This window comes from Hetaerina americana, unplaced genomic scaffold (assembly GCF_022747635.1).
Source record: "Hetaerina americana unplaced genomic scaffold, ioHetAmer1.1.p SCAF_7, whole genome shotgun sequence".
NCBI lineage: Eukaryota > Metazoa > Arthropoda > Insecta > Odonata > Calopterygidae > Hetaerina > Hetaerina americana.
In genome coordinates this window covers 33,612,423-33,628,314 of record NW_027287316.1, presented here as the reverse complement: position 1 = coordinate 33,628,314, position 15,892 = coordinate 33,612,423, and the positions used below count along the sequence as shown (strand labels likewise).

General features: G+C 40.8%; 2 non-coding genes and 1 pseudogene across 2 annotated transcripts; all 3 read right to left on the bottom strand.

Annotated features, from left to right (window-relative positions):
- Positions 1 to 8,095: 8,095 nt before the first annotated feature.
- Positions 8,096 to 8,228, bottom strand: LOC139696978 (U1 spliceosomal RNA; annotated as a pseudogene).
- Positions 8,229 to 11,586: 3,358 nt separating this feature from the next.
- TRNAT-UGU (transfer RNA threonine (anticodon UGU)) lies at positions 11,587 to 11,659 on the bottom strand. Its single transcript has one exon. It is a non-coding gene; the product is annotated as a tRNA-Thr (tRNA).
- An 817-nt stretch (positions 11,660 to 12,476) lies between these two features.
- On the bottom strand, positions 12,477 to 12,640 carry LOC139696976 (U1 spliceosomal RNA). The gene has a single exon (XR_011702682.1). It is a non-coding gene; the product is annotated as a U1 spliceosomal RNA (small nuclear RNA).
- Between the last annotated feature and the right edge of the window lie 3,252 nt (positions 12,641 to 15,892).

Genomic DNA, 15,892 nt, shown 5'->3' with positions numbered 1-15,892 from the left:
ATTAAAATCAATATTTCAATCTTATGATTGGCTTAGTGCAGCACTCAATTATTGTCTATTCGGTGTTAAATTCCTCATAGTTTCTCTGTTATACACCCTTCTTAATTTCACCTACGTCTTTTGGTCTTCCTCGCGGGATCTTCCCTTCATTTTTCCACTCTATTACAAAGGCGTTTTCTATAATATAAAATAAGTACATTTTTTTTCTAAGATAATACGTTTTGGCAGACCCGCTCGTGCCATAGAGTCGCAGATATGAGTTTTTGTTGTTTCATCACTAGCACGGACGTGTCCCATTGGATGTGTCCCAGCTTTGTAAATTAGTACTCCGCCCTCTGAATGACGTTCCAAGAAGAGAGATCTTCTGCGAACGATCTGCGGAGACGTCGCGCGCCGAGGAGGAGAAAATCGAAAGATGTAAAAAACAAAAAAAAACGAAGAGTGGAGCGAGAGGAAATGGGCGTGTTCTGCGGAAATCGCAAAACACAGCAATCGAGAAGGGCAAGGAGCTGCTTTTTTTATGGTTCCGTCGTATCCCATCCCATCCCCCCCCTCCCCCACAGACCTACCCACCCCATACCGACTCCAATTCGAACCTCCCCCCTCCCCCTATTTCCCAAGTCTTTCCAAATTGCACGGTGTTTTTTTCATCGCCTACTTCATTTTTTTCTCATTTTCCTTTCAGCCGCCTTCGCGGAATTTTCGCCGCGAATGAATGAGAGTGTGAGAGAGGGAGAGACGGAGAGCTTTCGTCCTCCCACCCTCATCCCCACAAAACACCACCGTTCCACGCTCTCCCCCCCTCCACCCTCTCTGATAGGAAGTGGACCAATCAAACGGAGCCTCGCCCTCTTCGTGATTCTTGCCTCTGGAATTGACCGCACTTAATGAGCTGCACAGCGTATACGTGAGTCCCATTTTATGGATTCTTTCTCGAATACACCTTTTGTGTTAGCGCGCACACGCCCGTTGCCATGTGTGTGAGTATGTGGGAGTCAGTTATTTCGCGGCCTGATATATTTATGTGCATAATCTTTCGCATCCCCGTCGCCACAATAGAGCTGTTGTCATTGGCGACGGAGGCTTGATTGACTCCTGCCGTCGACAACAACTTCATGTTTAAATGAAAAAGATAAACGAGCTTTTTAAAAGGCATTCCAATAGTGAAATTCCATTTCCTCTGCACGCATGCCAACTTTTTCCATTTCTAAAGTCGGAATTCAACACATTTCGGAGCCATGAGATGACTCTTACACTCCCTTGCATGTGTTTTCCAAATTTTCTGTTTTTGGGTATCAAATTTCCAATATTACGCCGACCAATTTTCAATTTAACTTTGCTTAGATTATTGAAGGTCGAATATGAGAACGTTTTCAGCAGCGACTGCTGGGTCGTGAGGGTAAAACCAGTAGATGCCATGTTGAAAATGCTTAGTGCTGAATTCTACCAAAATAATGTACTGTTTGAATTGAATATAACTTAACTCGCTGATTTGAATAGGCTCTACAGTTATGATTAGTTTGCATACCGACTACGATATATCTTACATTCATGAATCTTAATGTGTCCTTTATCTATTTAGCATAATCACTTAAACTAGTCTTTGCGTCACAATTTTATCGTTTTCCGTAACTAAAGCAGGTTTAATTTGGTTTGCTGTAAACATAAGGTTAACAGCTCACCGAGAAACATGTTATATATACTCGATGGTTTCTGGCTCAACTTTGTGGAAGTTCTTGTTCATCAAATGAAGAACAAAATGTATTTTTCCATTCTTTATTTTGGTACAACTAGTTTAAACGCTTAGGGGTCATCATCAGGTAGCCTCCCACCAGTACCTGATGATGACGCCTAAACGTTGAAATTAGTAGGACCAAAATAAAGGACTGTGGAAAAATACATTTTGTTTTTCATTTAATGCTATTTATGCTCTTTCATTCCCTTCTCCATAGATTGTATTCTTGTCAGACCTTTCTTTCCTGCAACTATAACTGTTTCGTTCGCAATTCACAGATTCCATTCACCATGTAAGGGTACGCCACCTCTTATATTTCCATATTTCTCTCTAATTTTTCTCATGAGCATTTTGATAAGTTTGGTTTATTTTGAGCCGAGTAGTACCGAGACCATAGCTATGTCTTGGTGGTTATGAATAGATCTTTCGAAAGGAAGGAGCCATCATTGCTGAAAAACAGGCTGAATGAAAGTGTTCACTGCAGTGACAAAAAGTTATCAAGAAATGAAGTTATTTGACTTTTGCCTGACTCCGTTGACTATTTTAATATGCGTAGTTTATGTGTGGTAAATGAGTTGGGCGGAGAGGAAGAATGATGGCCAAGTTTGAAATATGGTGGGCGAAGAGGGAAGCCCCTAGGGGAAATCCGTAAAAGGCGGAAAAAATAGGGGGAGGAACTATTGAAAAACAGTGGGATATTCAGGGTCGTGATCGAAGGGAGAATCTTTGTTGAGTGGAGAAGAGAAAGGAAGAGAAAAGACGGCGTGAATGCAGGCAGAATTTTACGAAGAGAGAGTTTTCGCAATGCGTAGAAGATAATAGTCGTTACGGAGCGTCCACAATCTACCTCTCATTGGGTAGAATACGAGAGTACCTTGAATGACGTTTAAGTAACGGCGCTAGCAGGAATAAAACGTGCGGTGCGTAAGTACTTAAATCTTTAATTGTAAGCCAAAAAAGAATTACAATTCAAGAATCCTTCAGCTCATTTTTCAATTCAGCCATTACTCATTCGCTTCTTGCGACCACAAGGTCAGTGACTGACGAAGAAATTTCAACCGGTCCCGTTGGAAATGACAGGAATATTTTTTGAGTAATCCTTGTCGAGAGTGATCTCCGGAGAGAAACCTTAAAACGGGTAGGAAGTAAATCTCCTGTGGTCTCTAAATCTAAGATTTATTTTTTGTAATAAAGCGTTGAACATGGGTCATCTATACGAACGAATCCATTCCACTTTTTACGACCTTTTTTTATTAGATTAGTCCTCGTTTGACGTTGCTGTGTTCGTCTTGACCGTGCATTAACGGGGAGACCTCCTATAATTTGGTTTCTTCCGCTTCTTTTCTTTCGTCGAGTTCCAGGCGAAACGATTTTGTGATCCGGTAGAAAAAACTTTTGTCGTTCCAAAGAGGATTGTCTTTTTCCATCCAACTTAATTCTCTTTCCGCGGAAACTATTTTTCACGAGGCAAGCGGGCGTTGAGCCGAACTATTACCCGGGAAAACTTTTACTTAACGATACCTAAGCTAACCTTAGAGTCGAGTGTGTACACTATCATTTTCGAGGGAGTTACATACAATTTGTATTCCTGCAGCTACCCAAGTCTCCGATTTCAGTCTCGAGCGGTCGCATAATCTTTCGGCTATAATATCATCATGAAAACGCTTCCAACTCCATGATTAAACTTTGCATTATTTGATTTAGCACGTTCAGGGTAAATAAAATGAGTTAGATTTGCCTTAGCCAAACTAGAAGTACTCTCTCACAAGTTTTTTTAGATAAAATAATGTACCATATTGCTAAGTGATCGCAGCGACGAGGGGAATATTAATTCGGCTGGTAAACATTTCCAAATGCAGTAGTCAGCGGAAACTGCATCATTCATAATTAATCGGTCATTTCATTCAATGCATTATCTAAGTTCACTAAAAAGTGTGCCTTTTTGGTAAAATAAATCTCAAAATTAATTTTCCAAATTCACGCGCAATCTATTTTACGTCCTTACTCTTTGCATTTATATTTCAGTAGCAGACAGCATATTAGAAAATGCTGATTTCATTTTATGGTCAAAACCAATTCCATAAATTAAAATTAAAGGATATACACCAACAATTATGGAAAGGTACATTTAAAGCACGTTCAATTCATAGTATATCTTTTTAATGCTTCTGTCGATTATGTAATGTAAAATAATATTTCTTAATCTAAACATTAAAGATAGTTCCAAAAAATAGTCAGATTTTGGTGAATTGGTGTCTCTTTCATGGTTATTATAAAAGGTAATCTACCGATTAAGTAAGGTTTTGGATGGAAAGAACTATCAAATAATTCTCTTGACTCTCCTAGCAAAACACAACTCAACATCCTACTCCACGGCAAGCCCCTCTTCATCCCCATATACTTTCTTCCTCCCTTCATTCCGTTCAACATCCCTATCCTATTCCTGCCTCTTCCTCGTTTATCTAACATTATCCCCTCTATTAGTCTTCAACATCCCACTGCCAATCAACATGCTTTGCATCCATCTTCTCTGCCTTCTTTGGATTTCTCCCAACAATCCCCTCCCCTCCCCACCATACTAGCCTATGCTAGGCTAGGCTAGCACTTCCTAATTTGCTCTCCTTACATGCCACTTCACCTTTTCCATCCTCCTCCACACCCACCCTTAAAAAAGCTCTTATCTATGGCTATCGTCCTGATTCAATGAACATGTCGGATCCTAAATAATGCTCCATACCAAAGTTTAACGAGTATTTTCTTAACATCCTTTATGCTCACGTAAAATTTCTGTTTATGTGTATGTCAGTATTAACTCTCAGGGGAAAATATCCAGGGAGCAATGAACATAGTTTTATTTTCGTATGTTATAAAATACATAAAATCTTTCCGCAAGTTGAATCTGCGCAAACAACCAATGATGAATGACAATTTTGAATAAAGGCTAACGCCAGTTTTATCATCAAATTTTATGTGGCAGTTTTTATGTTTTTGTAATCTAGATATGATAATGTTCTCTATCTCATCTCGGAAATGATACATATATAATTTATATTATACATTTTTTACTTAAGCTGCTTTAGATGACTCATTCGGCTGTTTTCTTAGTCTATTTCATAAAGGTTTAATTTTTATATCTGCTGAGCTCTAAATAAGTGATTGGTATTTTCGTTTGTATTCCTATTTGTTTGCGTTTTCATTTCATTTTGACTCAGAAAGTTATTTCAAATGTTTTTGAAAGTATGCATTTTAATTGCAATGCTTGTTAGAATTAAAAATAAATAAAAAAAGATACCAGAGATAATGAAAAACAACTTTAAAATGAAGCACCAACAAAAACTAGCTAACATCATATACGTTTCTCATACAATTTAGGCGTTTTTTGCTAAAACATCCAAATACAAGTGTGTGTTCCTCGGATCATACGAGTCACCGCTGGCGTCAACCAATACAAAAAATATATATTTTCCGGCCAACTCGGAGCTTAATCAAATGTCAGGATGATAAAGATATTATAGCCAAGGGTTTGCAACTATTGTTGGGCGCTGACAGGATAAATGGCAGCATATGAAATAAATCAAAGCAAAAGGAAAGCATTGAGGTTGAGCTGAGGTATGAAGATAGCCTTAAAATAAAATTAGGGGATTATAAATTTAAAAAGTAATTCGGGTTGGATTCCCGGGGATGCCTCTAGGCAACCCCAGCTTCACTCATTCCGTATTATTTTTCAGGTACATGTAAACCACTACCGAGGAAACGACAGGCAGCACAGAGAAAGGAATTAGTTTCAATATATCCTGATGAGTAAATTTCTTACGGCGTTGGGTTTAGTAATAGGTGAGCACTACCCTCAACTGTCAAACCAAAGTTTGAGTTGATAACTGGGTACATATGTAAAATCATACATCAGTGGTTTTCGTGGATTTTATTAATTTCACCCATTTCCACCAAAAATAGACTTTGCATACCGGTTTCAACTTAACATTTCCAATTTAGAAGCAGAATAATTTGCAGGGAAATAATACCGCAAAAAATTGAATATCTAGGGACGTTGAGTTAGGTCGTTAAGAAATGACTCCTTAAAAATTTGATGTGGAGTATAGATATGTACGGAGCGGAAACGTGTTCACTTAAGCTGAATGATAGGCGTAGATTGGAGGCTTTTGAAATGTGGTTGCGGATGAAGGATGGAGAAATAGAAGGGGGCAGAAGTAAGTACACAGGTTACGGATACCATAGCACAGAAAATATTCCGGTCTCTAGGGGAGATATTAGTAAAAACGGGAGGATGATAACGCAATATGTAATGTTGCTAGAGACTGTCTAGAACCTGCTTTAGATAGGGTGACTGCTCCCGATGATGACTGTCTCTTTTAAGTTTCCAGCTTCAGTATTTGTTCTCTTCGAGATTAATATCCATTGTGCGTCATCTTTCTCTGCGTTCAAGATGCTAGTCCATGAGATGCGGCAGCGTCCGACAGCAATGCCGAGGTCACCACATAATTACGATTTATTGATGAATCATGTATCATTTACTTATCGGAAATAAAATGCATTCAATCTGTTGTCCCTCCCTATGCGGAGATTCACGCTCCGATTTCGAGAAGACAAACACAGAATCGAACCAATCGCGACCCACCCCACCCCCTCCCCAATTGGCCCGAACCCCTCCCTCCCCCCTATTTTCCGATTCTTCATCCTCCCCTTTCCGAATAAAAAACAAGATCGGCCACCAGGTGTGCACGTGAAAGTCTTCTGGTGTGGGAACGGAAAAGAGAGGAAATAAAAATGAGCGAGAGAGGGGCGACGAAAAGGACGACGGGGGCATCTCGGGCGATGGCGTCGGTCCATGGGGACGGGGGGGAGGGGGGGGAGCGAGAAGGGAGTGGCGGAAAATATGCACGGAGAGGGGGGCAGGGGTCACAGGGGAGGAGAGTGAGGTTTCCCCTTCCCACCCATTAAAGTTGAAATTGGGCGTCGCTCGTGTCGAAACCAGACAAAAGGTGAGCGAAGAGAGCGCGGCGGCGATACAATCAATCCCCACGGTTAACCCGACTCATAGCCAAGGCAGTGCGATACCCATTACGATCCTAAGACATTGAAGAACGATTACAGGTACGGTTTCGTTTGGTGATGCTGAATCCCGTATGAATACGCTTTAGTTATATTTTATATTGTCATGAAAGTTTAGCCTACGAGGTATTTCCAGTTTCGAAAATCGATGAAAAAGTGCAAAGGCATCGGTGGCTGGGGTCAAAGCCCGCCCGCCCTCACCTTTTACAGCTTTGATGCCTGTGATTGTTCTATTATATTTCATAGACCGATATCAACGTTAGATTGACTCTTTTCTGATTGGTCGTTAGATAAAAATGAACAATTGACTTTGCAAATGCAATACTATCACTATCTGATCGAATTTTTAAGAAACCTTGTGTGTATCTATTGTAAGTATCATTTTACTATCAGGATGGATTTAAATATTATGCATGTGGTATTTTTCCTTTTCACGGTTGGTGACCTAACACCCCCCGCCACACGCCCTTGCGGCGGCTTGCGGGGTATCATGTAAATGTAGATGTAGAAATACCTCAGCTAAAAAATAACATGTGCGGATTACACGTCCTCGATTAACTTCTTGGTCGTAATACGGGAATTATGCCCAACGGCCATGGTATGACTAAGAAATAAAGTGCGACGTGTATGCTGGAGAAATTAGGTTGGGTTCTCTTAATTAACGAAGTGAGCAGGCAAGAATTAGAATTTAAGGAAGATACTGGACACTTGAGTATTCTTCGGAAGCGGAAAAAATTACTACAGTTCCATCTTAAAAAAACAGATTGGACCACAGGGTAAGATCAAAATGAAGATCAATAGTATGATGACCCTCAAACGTCATCAGTCCTGTGAAATGGCCAACAAATAAATAAGGGGCAGCGTGAACGCAGTCCTTACTTCCAAAACGTTTACCCCCGAGTTCATTTGGGGCAATGGCAGGGGTCAGCTCGCCCGAAGGGGCAGTAACACCTCGGTTTGTACATCAAGAGTTTTAAATTACCTCGAATCACTGCGAGGCGGTAAGAGGCAATACATACGCCGCTCCTGAATTATGAATTATTCAGCGAGAGAGCTGAGACCGAAGGTCCTGCCTCTGACACGCATTACCCCCATCAAAGGGATTTTGTTCGAAAGAAAAATATGATAATGAGAGGTGTGATCTCGAAAATTATAGATACGATATTAATAATTCGGCCACAACTTAGGATTACACGCAGATTTGCGAAATCGTCGGAGGACATTTGGTTGACATGTTTAAATAATACTCTTCAACCGACACTCTTCCTTATGGAATGTTGCCAATTTATTGAGGGACAGCGCGAACGCAGTCCCTACTACCAAACATTTTACGCCCGACTTACCCTCATTTGTGGCAATCGCAGGGGACAGCTCGCCCGAAGTGCAATGGACAAGCCTCACCCTGGGGGAACCACCTTTTTATTTAACATACTTGGTCATACAAGAGACTTTAATCTCCAGAGGGAGTCTCCCTGCAAGTCCACAAAGACGGCTATACAATACTATATATAATGCATACTCCACCCATGGAAAAAATAACAGTGGACCAACAAGGAATTCTAAAATTGCTTAACGAGATTAAACCCAACAAATCCCCGGGTCCCGAAAATATACCAGCTAGGGTGATAAAACATTTAGCTCCAAACATTGCCCCGTACCTTGAATTTATATTTAACAAATCCCTCACAGAGTGCAAAGTACCCAAGATTTGGAAAACCGCGCAAATAACGCCTATTTTTAAAGGTGGTGACAGGGAGGATCCCAGTAATTACAGACCTATATCTCTCACTTCTATCTGTTGCAAAATCTTAGAGCACATAATTGTCAGTTCAATAATGAGACACCTTGATAACATCAACTTTTTAAGTGACAATCAACACGGATTCAGGAAAACCCGCTCCTGCGAGACCCAATTAGGATTATTTACACATGATTTACTTTTATCGGGTGAGAGAGGTAGGCAAGTGGATGCCATCTTCTTAGATTTTCAAAAGGCATTTGATAAGGTCCCACATGGTAAACTCATTCATAAATTAAAGGTCGCGGGTATAAATAAGGGCGCCATAAGTTGGGTTAAAGATTTTCTTTCGGAGCGGGAACAGAGGGTAGTCCTTGATGGCGCTAGTTCCGACAGCGTTCGAGTCACGTCGGGGGTACCTCAGGGAATTGTGATCGGGCCGTTGCTTTTCTTGATTTTTGTTAACGATTTGAACCGCGAAGTGAAAAGTAAAATTAGGATGTTCGCGGATGACACGGTGATCTATCGGGAGATATCTGGGGATGAGGATCGTTTTATTCTAGAGCAGGATTTAGATTGCATTACTAAATGGTGTTCTAACTGGGGATTGACTCTAAATTATAATAAATGTTCAGGGGTAAATTTCTTTAAAAGATCAACGGGATTTGCTTACAAATTAGCTGGAGGTGACCTGGTAGTAGTTGATACGGTAAAATACCTAGGTGTCACATTCACAAAAGACTTAACTTGGGGGACTCACATACGTAAAGTCTGCGGTCAAGCATATAAAAAATTGGGATTCATTAGACGCATTGTCGGCAAAAGTGACTCGAAGGTCAAGGAACGTTGTTACCACGCTCTTGTAAGGCCTCATTTAGAATACGCATGCAGCGTGTGGGATCCGAGTGAAAAAGGCCTCATTCGGGAAATTGAGAAGGTTCAACGCCGGGCAGCCCGTTTTGTAAAAAATTCCTACGATAAAACGCAAAGCGTCACCGAAATGCTCATGGATTTGGGGTGGGAATCATTGGCTGAGAGACGATTCAATGCAAGATTGAAATTATTAAATAAATTTAGATCCGCATGTTTCACCACCGAGGTCTCGCAAATTATTCGTACTCCTACATACATTGGTCGCTTGGATCATGCATATAAAATTCGGGAAATAGATGCCAGAACTAGCCGACTCAAGGACTCCTTCTTCCCACGGACAATACGGGATAGCAACTGCAGGGTTATAGATAGCAAAAATTCCACTTGCCACCCTCAGCGTCTAAAAAATAATTAGTTGTATTTAAATGCATGCTCTTCCACTAACCTTATGTGTTTTGCTATAATAACCCATTCTTTCCGAATGACCTCATTCGTGTTCCGTTCATCTGTTTTTAAGTTTCCCTTTCAATCCCTCGTCCCTCTCCGCGGGGGCAAATTCCTGCTACCTGCAACGTTGGGTCGCATTCCCTGCCAATTAGAGACTCTTTGGGGGTAGAGTGTTTCGTGGTGCATTTTCATGTGGTAGTGATGTTTCAATTTCTTGCTTGTTGTGTCCTGGCTTCCGTGTTGTAGAATGTCTTTCGTGCTGCATCATGGGGTGCAGTTTTTTAGTTGTTTTGCGGTATATGTGTTTGCATGAGTATTGGATGAAGGGATTTTTGCATGAGTGTGTGCGCTGCTGTGGGTGTAATTTTCCGTGTTGTTTTTTTTTGCATGTGGTATTTTTCTTTTTACGGTTGGTGACCTAACACCCCCCGCCACACGCCCTTGCGGCGGCTTGCGGGGTATTATGTAGATGTAGATGTAGATATAATGGTGTCCTAACACCCCCCACCACACGCCCTTGCGGAGGCTTGCGGGGTATTAAGTAGATGTAGATGTATACGCACACGCGCTGGAGGGCGCTACCGGTCCCTCAATTTCATGTGCTTCCTGTAGATGTCCGTGGATTAGCTGACGGCCGCTGAACACATTTTTCTTCTCAGCCCACGAGCCCTGCCCTTCTGAATGCCGATTCGGAACAAAATTGCGTCATACTTGCCGTCCCAGGATCCGAGTGCGCCAACGATGATGGCGCTAAGGCGATCTGTTTGCTCGTATTTTTCGGGCGACACAAATGCTCTCGGCCAAGTCCCTATATTTATTCATTTTTACCGTCATCCGGTTTTCGAAGGGGGCCCTAATATCCACAATATGGATTGTGTCCCCTTCGGGTCACCAGGTCTGGTCGAAACCTGGACAGGCTTCTGGACAGTGACCATCCTGCCCACAGCGACTTCCCATGAGGGCGGGAGATATTCCAGCAGAAGCTTCTGGATTCTATTGCGGCGGGCGATTCGAAGGTGCCTGTCGGTGAGGCACTGGTTCAGGACGTGGAATCTCTTCCATCCCCTTGCTGAGCCTGCAGCGGATGGACTCAGGTCTCGCGCTTCCCCTCAGCGCCCCCAGTAGGGGGAAGCACATTGAGCCAACCTCGGAATAGGAACCGCAAAAATGTACAAGCACGATACTTACCTGGGTCAAAATATTACCACTGGTTGATCTACGCGAGATGATGATAATATGAACACTATAACCATGATTCTTTCCAAATAGTTTTAGAAACGCAAGAATTGAAAAGCGTAAAAATCATTCGTCTTGACCAGGATGAAGTCTTAATTTCATAATTGACGTTATTTTCTGAATAATTTCTCCCTTTCTCTCCCAAATACCCCCTTATCTTACCCTTTGCACCTGGGGATTGCACCCCCTTCTACAAACCTTTTTGGAGACTCGCGGAGTATTTATGTACGAGTTTAACATAAATACATACATATTTATGTATGTATTTATGTCTCGTATATGTTGAAAATAATTATGATGGTACCTATTCGCCAAATTTAATACTGCATTCTTCACGCTGCACTTCTTTTACTGCAAAATTTCAGAGCCATGAACTTCATTAGGTTCAGTACTAATCCCCGTTCATTGCACCAATCCGATATTGTATCTATATTTCTAGATTGTGGCACGCACTCTGCTAGGGCCCATATTTACCAGACAAAAATTTAGCCTCCAGAGAGAATTGAACTCTCGACCCCTGGTTTACAAGACCAGTGCTCTAACCTCTGAGCTATGGAGGCATGTGGCAAACGTACATCACATACTGTAAATCCGTAAGAACGCACTAAGGACTCGATTATGCTTCGGTAGTAGTAGTTTTGAGGGGAGGCGACCGACAGCTGAGGTCATTTGCGCCATAGGGGATGGATAGGAAAGGATGAAGGGTGGAGAGAAACCCGGCGTCGGCATTAGCCTACTCTTTACGAAAGGCGCCAAGGGGTCCGCGGCTTAACGTCCCATCCGACGGACGGCGTACTCACTCAAAGTGCCCTCCACAAAGCACCTCAAGCAGGGATCGAGATACCTCTGAAAAATATTCAACACCGCCGGGATTTGAACCCGGGCCCTCTGGGTGGGAAGCCAGTACGCTAGCCCCCGCACCATCTCGATCCCCCTTATGCTTCGGTTTATAATGTAAAGTATTGCAAACGTTCAAAATTAAATGGGATTTAATGGATTCAAATGAGATGTACATACATATTTGGATTCCAACTCATAAAGCCTTCAGACTAGATGTTCAAAATAGGAACCGAAAAAATGTACATGCACGATACTTACATGAGTCAAAATATGGCCCCTGATTGATCTGCACGAGAAGGTGACAGTATGGACACTATGATTATTTGCGAATAGTTTTCGGAATGGAAAAGCGTAAAATCATTCGTCTTGACCAGGTTGACTTTGAACTAAGAGGCCTAATTTACAGTGCCAATGATGTATCAGGGTTAAAGAGACTTCAATTTACGCCTGGGCAAATTGAATCTGTACGTACTGCTACTCCCGGAAGAGATCATCACCGTCGACAGTTGACCTATTGATCAATGGTACCAGTTTATTGAGGGACAGCGCGAACGCAGTCCCTATTACCAAAAATTTTACGCCCGAATTACCCACATTTGGGGCAATCGCAGGGGTCAGCTCGCTCGGAGTGCAATGGACAAGCCTCACCCTGAGGGAACCACCTCGCAGATCATGGTTCAACCCCTGCGCCAGGTAAGTATGCTTCAATGACCTTGACATCCGACCCAGTCCCACCGCACCGATTTTTCGCATAGCGGTTACTAAAATGTGTTCCCCCATAATACGGGCGATTGACCGCCGGATATGCATTTATATGTTTCTTGTGACTTTGCTTCAAATAGAAGACGTCTAACGGTTACAGATATCATGTTCGTTCACGACGTTATTATTTATTATGAAACATTTCACGCTACCCCTTGGATGGGATATGCAGGGATTTGGCACTAGAGTGAATGGTATTCTATTGCAGACTTATTTCTGCGTCTGCGAAATAGATATTTTTCATTTCCTACATCAATGAGGGACTGAAGAGATGGATAAATATAGCCAGAAATATGTCTATGCCGTTGCTAGTTGGGGAAACAATTGTTCAATACGAAATGCTTTGATTGGCGAAATGTTGAAGAAGATGCGAAAATTATGCATAAACATTTTACTTCACTAAACACAAATTGTAAAATTGTAGGGGGCAGGCAAATTCAAGTACCCGCTCTCCGCTCGTCGATACAGAGTCATAACAAATGAGCCTGAACTCAAGCATATGAATATTTTTTTATAAAACTAAGTATAACCCACCAAATGGTGGATTACGGCGCATTTATGTAGATGTAGATGTAGGTCTACCTAGAGGCATCTCTTCGCCGTTGATAATTTTTAAAACAATTACTCATTTATAATTTACCCTTGTTTTGAATTTAGTCTTCCTCCATCATGTAAACATATATGCACGTTGTTTGATAGTTTTTTAACGAATATTTTTCCCTTCACACTTCCTCTACCATATCCTCCCTTATCACTCACCCTTCCCACCTGGCGCTTACACCCCCAGTCACACACCTTTGTGGTAAGTCGCGGGATGTTTATATTTTCGAATATGAAATATTTTGCTTGGCGAAATTGATATGGTAATGGTAGATAAACTCTGGAATGAATCATCGCATTTGGGTTTTATTTCATATTTGAAAACTTTATCAAAGGAATTGGAAATCGTTCGGGGAAATCCACGGGATATCTTGGAAATTGCTACAGAAAGAGAATGAGAGTGTGTGGGCATGCTGAAGGAATCAGTAATGAATATTTTCGGGCGTACCTTGTGGAATTGTTCCAAAATGAATAATGTAATAACAAAACTTAGTGACTCCACATGAAAAAGTAGCTTTATTAGCATTAGACCTAGGTTTCGCGAGGCCCTAAGATGCTCCACCGAAGTGAAACCAAGGTCACAATATATCTTAGGTTTCATGTTGAGTTACAAAGTTTTGTTTTTACATTACTCATGAAGGAATAAGGTCGGTAGCTTCACGAGGACAGCAGGCAAAAATTACATAGACTCCTTAGAAGAAACAAGGACTCTTTAAGATTTTTCGCCACGCTAAGGGAATTATTTTGTATCTAAATTAAATTGGTTGACAGTGGGGTAAAATCAAAGAGAGATGTACGCCATCACAGATAGATTCAACCACTCGATCATCCCACCACGCACGATGCGCAGTAGGAACAAAAAAGAACTCAACCGCCCGAATATATAAACCCAAAGGCTACCCTTCAATTGCTCACCCGATTGTTACAAGCCTGAGGAAAATTTAACAGCAGGGAAGTTATGGAAACCAATCACTAGTATGCTTACCTCAAGTGATATAAATAAAAGCGAATTTTTTAATTAAATGGTTAACCATTACAAAGTTTTTTATCGCCAGAAATCTATGATGGTAGAATGGTAGTCGAATGAACCTGAAATTTTTGGTATTTGGTAATCCAAATTATTGTATCAATGGAGTCTTACGGTCAAACAGGAAATTTTAAACGTCACAAGTTTGCAATTGAACATTGCACATTAAAATAACAAAATTTTACTGTATTTCTTCTCTGCACCAAGAATATCTTGAAAAACAATATCTGCTCTAGATATATCCATAGATTTCGTCAAAAATTGAACCTCTGTCACTCCTTATTCCACGCGCGAGTTTGGCATTTGAAATCATTGCCCATTATAGAAGTGTGCGTCAATAAGTAATAGATTGAAAAGCAATTACGCTTTTTAGTTAATGTGTTCAATCTCCTTTTTGAATCCCTCATTCATGAAACGTATTCTTTAGATCGAATAATAATTTCACAAATAAAAATACCAGTATCATTTTTATGAAAAAGAAAGGAACAGTTTATCATAAAAATGCTCAATTAGAATATAAAATATTGGGGTGAAATTAATCCAAAACGATAGGATTTCATGACAGAATTCACTCACCCAACCCAGTGAAGACTATTATCGCCGTGTGGTATAACTGCTTCAAAGAATATTTCAATTTTTTAATATCGTATTGATCATTTTTATTGCGAAATTGAATGCTTTAAAAACATTATGGTCCACTCAATCAATTGACTCTATGCTCATTCCATTTCCTTGGTCACAAATAATTTACGTTAAATGCCAAGAATACACGAATGGGTCTTCCGTTGTAACAATGTCAAAGTCGTTACAAAAGATATGAAGCATCTATGCCAGACTACAGATATTGTTTTAGCTTGCAATTTAATTTCTTCAAAACGATTATGCAGTTGTCTAATACTTTTGTATTTCGTTTAGTTTACCGATTCTTTTTCATGGCTCCTCTTTGAATTGGAAGTAAATGGTAATTGGCAACGTCACCTCAGGGAGACTGTAATCAGTTGATTCACAAATAATGCAATTAACTTTACTTTCGCTTGGCTATTGTAAACCGGTTTCGAAATTATTCTGTACAAGAGAGGTCGACTCTCCTCCAAGTTTCTTTTTGTTATCGTTGATAATATAGTGATTTAATGATAACTTTCTTGCTACCCAGTGGAACTCGGTATCTTTGATCTGCCTTGATTACATGGTGGTATTCGGAAAATTTTATTTCATGGTGTTTAGTGCTTCATTGGTTTTTGAGCGTCGTACGTTATCATTTAATCAGTAGATGGGTAGGTATATAAATAATGCGTGGAAAATGGCACACCCTGTATCGCTATAAAATTTATCTGACACGTTCCTCCTGATTAAATATTTCCCATAAAAAAACTCTGCTCATCGAATTATTTCATTATTTTAACTACACTTTTATTTCCCATACGTTCATCGTTAATTGATCGACAAAACCAATTTAAAAAATTAAAGAACTTATGAGTTAGGGGAGAATAATGAAGCGGGTTTTGTGGCGGCGATGCTCGACCAAAAGGAACGAGTGGAAGGGAGCGGTAGGGGAATTGTGTGC